The following is a 6,432-nucleotide window of genomic DNA, read 5'->3' as shown; positions in this document are numbered from 1 at the left end:
TATTTATAATTAATTCCTAATTATACAAAAGCATTCCAGATAGACTGAGCAAAAAAAGGGTTTCATTTGGATTCCCCTATTTTGAAAATCGCATATTAATTTCCTTCATATGAACAGAAAAATAGGATGACTCAAAGAAGTTCTCTACCAGGAACTTTGTACCGCGCACATTACTTAGCACAACTAGGAAAATAAGATAAGATAAAGATAAGCAAGACTAAAAAAATATTCGTCGGAATAGCGGAATACAAAATTAAGAAACGCAAAAAAATAAAGGGGAATCTCACCCCCTTCTTTATCATAAAGAAAAGATATATTTTAAAACTTCTTTAAAAAGAAGTGCCTCTATATTTATATTATAGATTTATCCACTTAGATGAATAAATATTATTAATGAATATGTATCACAATCCATCTCGAGGTATTTGGATCAATACCTATTCGGTGGATCTTTTTTTTTTCTCTGCCAGGAACCAGATTTGAACTGGTGACACGAGGATTTTCAGTCCTCTGCTCTACCAACTGAGCTATCCTGACCTTTTCTTGTGCATCATCCTAGTAGAGTATTTGTATCTATGTCAATTAAAAGGACTAAAAATTAATTAAAGTATTTCAAATTTAAAATTTGAAAATGGGGGGGTAGTCCTATGCATTGTGCATGGTTTACTTAAATAAAACTTAAAAATAGAGTGAATAACCAAGATTTCTTGCCGATACTCTAATAAAAAAGAAATCTATTCAATGAATAGGATAAGATCCATTGAGTTCTCTTCGCATTCCTTTGTGAAAGAGTAGAATGAGAAAGCTAATGAATCTTAAACCCATTGCATTGATAAAAAGAAAAAAAAGAGGATAAATAATAATAATATAGTATAGTTAGGGAATAAAAGAGGATTTGGGGATAGAGGGACTTGAACCCTCACAACTTATAAAGTCGACGGATTTTCCTTTTACTAGAAATTTCATTGTTGTCAGTATTGACATGTAGAATGGGACTCTCTCTTTGTCCTCGTCCGATTAATCCACTTTTTTAAAGATCTCGAAAACTTTGAATTTGAATTGAAGAATTTGATTATTCAATATTCGATTGGAGTGGATTCACAATAATGAAAAAAAAAAATTATGATATGAGTTTTTTATTTCATAATCATTATCATTTCTAATTTCATTTTTAAAAAAGATAAAGAACCTATATTATAATTATAATATAATATGAGTTCTGTGATTAATCGTTTGCTATGTCAGTATCTATACGTGTTTATTAAATGTATAAGGTATAAAACCCCTCTTTCTCTAATTTAGAATTAGAAGGAATTCCACTAACAACACAACGTAATTAACTCGATTCGTTAGAACAGCTTCCATTGAGTCTCTGCACCTATCCTTTTCCTTTGTATTCTAGTTCGAGAACCCCTTGTTTTCTCAAAACACGGATTTGGCTCAGGATTGCCCTTTTTTAATTCCAGGGTTTCTCTGAATTTGGAAGTTACCACTTAGCAGGTTTCCATACCAAGGCTCAATACAATCAAGTCCGTAGCGTCTACCGATTTCGCCATATCCCCATTTCCCTCTTCTTTGAGACCAGGATTCCTTGTGTAATTTCATCCATCTCTTAGTTTTTTTTTTGAATCATTGAGTTCATCACTCAACGTAGTCTAGCAGTTCAGTTCGACTCTATTTGAGAGACCTCGCTTGCTTATTGCAATTCAGAATTGAATTGATTCTATCCTTGATGTATTTGCAATTCAATCCGAATCAATATATCCAAAAGTTTTTATCTCCCCCACCTCCCGTCTTACTTTTTTATAGTATTCAAAATTATACTATAACGCTTGATATTTATTCTTTTTTTCTAATCAGAATTAGCAATTTTATTTACTCTGACTCTATGTTCCCCTTAGTGAAATATTAATCCTCAAATTATTAACAAATAATAAAGTCTATAATGATCAAATGAAAATACCAATAAATTCTATAATTTTATTTTTTAATATCCTATAGTTAAGCATATCAAGCTAACTTTATCTTTAAGAAGTTTTAGTATTTTTTTATTTTTATAAGTATAACTTCAAATTTAGAACTAGTTAATAGCTAAGATTAATAACTAATATCTGAGATTTTACGGATTTCCTATACTATACCTATTTCTATTTGTTACACTATTTCCGTTATGTAAGCCCACTTAGCTCAGAGGTTAGAGCATCGCATTTGTAATGCGAGGGTCATCGGTTCAAATCCGATAGTCGGCTTTTTTTTTTCTCTATCGATGTTCTACGAACAAGAATCTCTTTTTTTCCGAATTAAATGGAGAATCCAGGATCTTTTATGTTTTTTACCTTACAATTTTGCTAGATACAAAACAATAAAATAAATAATATATATACAAAAAATAAAGATTTTGATGAAATTCCATTTTTTTGGGTACTTTAGTTGATTTTACTCTGTTTATCCTGTAGTTTAATTCAGTTTTAATTTCGATGTATTCTGTAATGTAAATACAATGAAATTAATTGTGTAAAATGAAATTTCAATAAAATAAAAAAAGGAGTCTTCATGTCCCGTTATCGAGGACCTCGTTTAAAAAAAATACGCCGTCTGGGAGCTTTACCAGGACTCACTAGAAAAACACCTAAATCCGGAAGTAATCTTAAAAAAAAATTCAATTCTGGGAAAAAGGAGCAATATCGTATTCGTCTTCAAGAAAAACAGAAATTGCGTTTTCATTATGGTCTGACAGAACGACAATTACTTAGATATGTACATATCGCTGGAAAAGCAAAAAGGTCAACAGGCCAGGTTTTACTACAATTACTTGAAATGCGTTTGGATAATATCCTTTTTCGATTGGGTATGGCTTCAACCATTCCTGGGGCCCGCCAATTAGTCAACCATAGACATATTTTAGTTAATGGTCGTATAGTCAATATACCAAGTTTTCGTTGCAAACCCCGAGATATTATTACTACGAAAGATAACCAAAGATCAAAAGGTCTGGTTCAAAATTATATTGCTTCATCGGACCCGGGGAAATTGCCAAAGCATTTGGCGATTGACACGTTGGAATATAAAGGACTAGTAAATAAAATCCTAGATAGGAAGTGGGTCGGTCTCAAAATAAATGAGTTGTTAGTTGTAGAATATTACTCTCGTCAGACTTGAACTTAACGAAAAAAGGAAAGGTTCATAGAATTTTCTTCCCCTTCCCCTTTCCCCGAACTAAATCGCCCTAAGACCATTACCATTAATTTGTATTTTCCCATCAACTAGCTAAAATTGATTAACCCTAGGATTAGGATCCTTTTTTCTTTTTTCCTCTATGTGTATTTTACATACCACAGTAATTTGCTATAGAGAATTTCTAATTTCTATTAAATCAAAATAAGATAATATAAGATATTATTGCTGGAAAAAATTGTTATTTGATTTGATACATTGTGATCCTTAACGTTGATGAATTAAGAAAAACGGAAAGAGAGGGATTCGAACCCTCGGTAAACAAAAGTCTACATAGCAGTTCCAATGCTACGCCTTGAACCGCTCGGCCATCTCTCCTACATAACTTATTATGGAAAATAAACTGAGTGAATAGCGAGTTTTCTTATTCCTGCAGTACAGGTACAACCGCAACCACTCGGGGGTTCCATAGTTCTATTGGAAAAATTCCTTTTGATCTAAGTGGAAGGATACAGGATTTTTTACTAGAAATTGCGCTCGCTATAAAAAAAAAGTTTTAATTTGGGTTTTCCCGCAACTAAAGAAAAAGAAAATGGAAGAATTCTTCTTATTGCATAATAAAATAAAGAAACCTTAGAATTCCGTTTGCATAAGATACGCTACACCATACTATCGAAATCAAAAATAGGGTATGAGACAATTAATAACTTTGAAAACACGAAATAGTTGATAACATAAGTTGTTGTTCAGAAATAGCAAAGTGGAATGAAATCCAGTCTTAGTCAAATATTTCATATCTCTTCGTGTCCAAGCAGAAGGAAAAGGATACAATTTGAGCTGAGCGGAAAATCCATATCTCTATCTCTCTTATCCATTTAAAGCATATGGATTTAGAGTAGAGCATATGGATCAATCTATTTATAATTATAAGAATCGAATGTGTTTGTTTTTATGTTATTTTGTGAAGGAATGAAAACAATTCTATATAGAATGGGTTGGGAATTATGCCTAGATCCCGTGTAAATGGAAATTTCATTGATAAGACCTCCTCAATTGTAGCCAATATTTTATTGCGAATAATTCCGACAACCTCAGGAGAAAAAAAGGCATTTACTTATTATAGAGATGGTGCGATTTGACTCTTTTTTTTTGCTTTTTTTTAGCCCTACCTATACCTCAGTCTTACGAAAAAGAGAGGGGTGTTGGCATAGAGAGAACCAAATTTGTAAAGCAAACAAACCCACGCTTCGGGAAGGTGAGGCGAACTAACAATTCCTTCCGTCGTGTATCCTCGATTGATGCGGCTTCAGATACTTCAATTGTAGATTTGAGTATTGAGCGAAAGGTTACACCTACAGGATATGGTATGGTATGGATTACAGGCCAATCCTACTCTATTAGTATCCGTAGGCAGCATAGGGGAGAAAAGCACTACACCTAGAAATAGGAATCAACAAGAGAAAAACTTTGTTAGAAATTACCCCTTTCCTGATCGGTATCAGGGCTGGGAAGAATGGTTGGGATAACAAACAACCATCAGGTTTGTACTTTGGATACCCCTATAACCATCAAAGATCGTTGAAGTAGCTAATTCCTCTAAATAGGAGGCGTTGAGAACAAAGAAATTATTGGAGCTATCGTTTTCCTCTAGCATTAATAGAATTCATTGGTGTTAAGAAAAACCTCTTGTGGGAAGGTTGGCTAGAGATTTCTTGGAAAAATACCAGCCCCTTTCGGTTCATAATGAGACGGGACTAATTCTATTTTGATTCTATAGATTATTTCGCTTAGTACTATTATGTACAGAAGGGAGGAGCCGTATGAGATGAAAACCTCATGTACGGTTTTGGAACGGAGATTTTTTGAATAGAATGAACGACCGTAACGGATGTTGGCTCAATCCGAAGGAAATTATGCGGAAGCTTTGCAAAATTATTATGAAGCTACGCGACTAGAAATCGATCCCTATGATCGAAGTTATATACTCTATAACATAGGCCTTATACACACAAGCAATGGAGAGCATACAAAGGCTTTGGAATATTATTTCCGGGCACTAGAACGAAACCCCTTCTTACCGCAAGCTTTTAATAATATGGCCGTGATCTGTCATTACGTGCGACTATCTCCACTATAGAAAGAAAAAAAAAAAGAGAGGATCAAATTTTCTAGTAAATACTAGAAAAAAGGGCTTTCTACATAGGGATCGTAAAAACAACGATTTTTCCCTATCAGCTGTAGGAAGGAAGGACACTTCACGAGAATCAAAAAACGAAGAAAGTATGGCCTATACTACTACTCTATGGATAAAGTTTCTCAAATTGATAGAGAAAGCACCGTAAAGATCAATTAGTGAGCGACTGGGTCGATACAACTAAAAAAAACTGCTTACTTATCCCATGATATGGGGCAAAATTTAGGAATCCGCTTATGTAATAGAGCCGATCCACTAAGGGATTAAGCAGCGGTGTAGTATCAGATCCCAAAGATAGTAAGTTCTTTTTTCTTTCTTATGGAAAAAAGTCTTTTTCAAGGATTCTATAGAGATTTCATATATGAAAACGGGATAGTTACCTTTCAGAAAATTTGAACGAAGGCTCTATATCTATCTATGCTTCATTCTTCTGAAGGTGGGAAAAAAGATCAAACTGATTATTGATAAAAATTAGGGTTTGAAACTTAGGTAATTAATTTCTTCTGCTTAACCCAAGAACAAATTGGATCGATTTTTGATAAATCGAATTCAGTTAAGATAGGGGAAATTCAGATAGCAATTTCTGAGCCGTATGAGGTAGGAAACTCTCAAGTACGGTTCTAAGGGAAGGAACTTCCTATTCCGACCGAGGAGAACAGGCCATTCTACAGGGTGATTCGGAAATTGCGGAAGCTTGGTTTGATCAAGCTGCTGAATATTGGAAACAAGCTATAGCGCTTACTCCGGGAAATTATATTGAAGCACAGAACTGGTTGAAGATTACGAAGCGCTTTGAATTTGAATAAGACCATGCTCCTTCTTTTTCATAAAATGGGTGGTTTGGTTGTTGATCCATTAATCAAATAAATTAGGTCGTAAGATCGAATCAAGAATTTCATTATATCCATTTCTTATACCTTCTATTTTATATGATATTTCATAAGAATAAACCATAGGGATAGGGTCTAGAATAGAAGTAATAAACTGAATAAAAAGAGGGGGCAATCTAAATATTGCTAATATATTAGGACCATCTTATTAATAATTCTAATGAGTTATCTTGG

General features: G+C 33.6%; 3 non-coding genes across 3 annotated transcripts; 1 reads left to right on the top strand and 2 right to left on the bottom strand.

Moving 5' to 3' along the window:
- Positions 1-464: 464 nt before the first annotated feature.
- Positions 465-537, bottom strand: TRNAF-GAA (transfer RNA phenylalanine (anticodon GAA)). Its single transcript has one exon. It is a non-coding gene; the product is annotated as a tRNA-Phe (tRNA).
- Positions 538-2,176: 1,639 nt separating this feature from the next.
- Positions 2,177-2,249, top strand: TRNAT-UGU (transfer RNA threonine (anticodon UGU)). Its single transcript has one exon. It is a non-coding gene; the product is annotated as a tRNA-Thr (tRNA).
- A 1,216-nt stretch (positions 2,250-3,465) lies between these two features.
- TRNAS-GGA (transfer RNA serine (anticodon GGA)) lies at positions 3,466-3,552 on the bottom strand. Its single transcript has one exon. It is a non-coding gene; the product is annotated as a tRNA-Ser (tRNA).
- Positions 3,553-6,432: the final 2,880 nt, after the last annotated feature.

Source organism: Aegilops tauschii, unplaced genomic scaffold, assembly GCF_002575655.3.
Source record: "Aegilops tauschii subsp. strangulata cultivar AL8/78 unplaced genomic scaffold, Aet v6.0 ptg000633l_obj, whole genome shotgun sequence".
Classification (NCBI taxonomy): domain Eukaryota; kingdom Viridiplantae; phylum Streptophyta; class Magnoliopsida; order Poales; family Poaceae; genus Aegilops; species Aegilops tauschii.
Note: the sequence above shows the minus strand (reverse complement) of the source record. Positions and strands in the feature narration are given on the sequence as shown.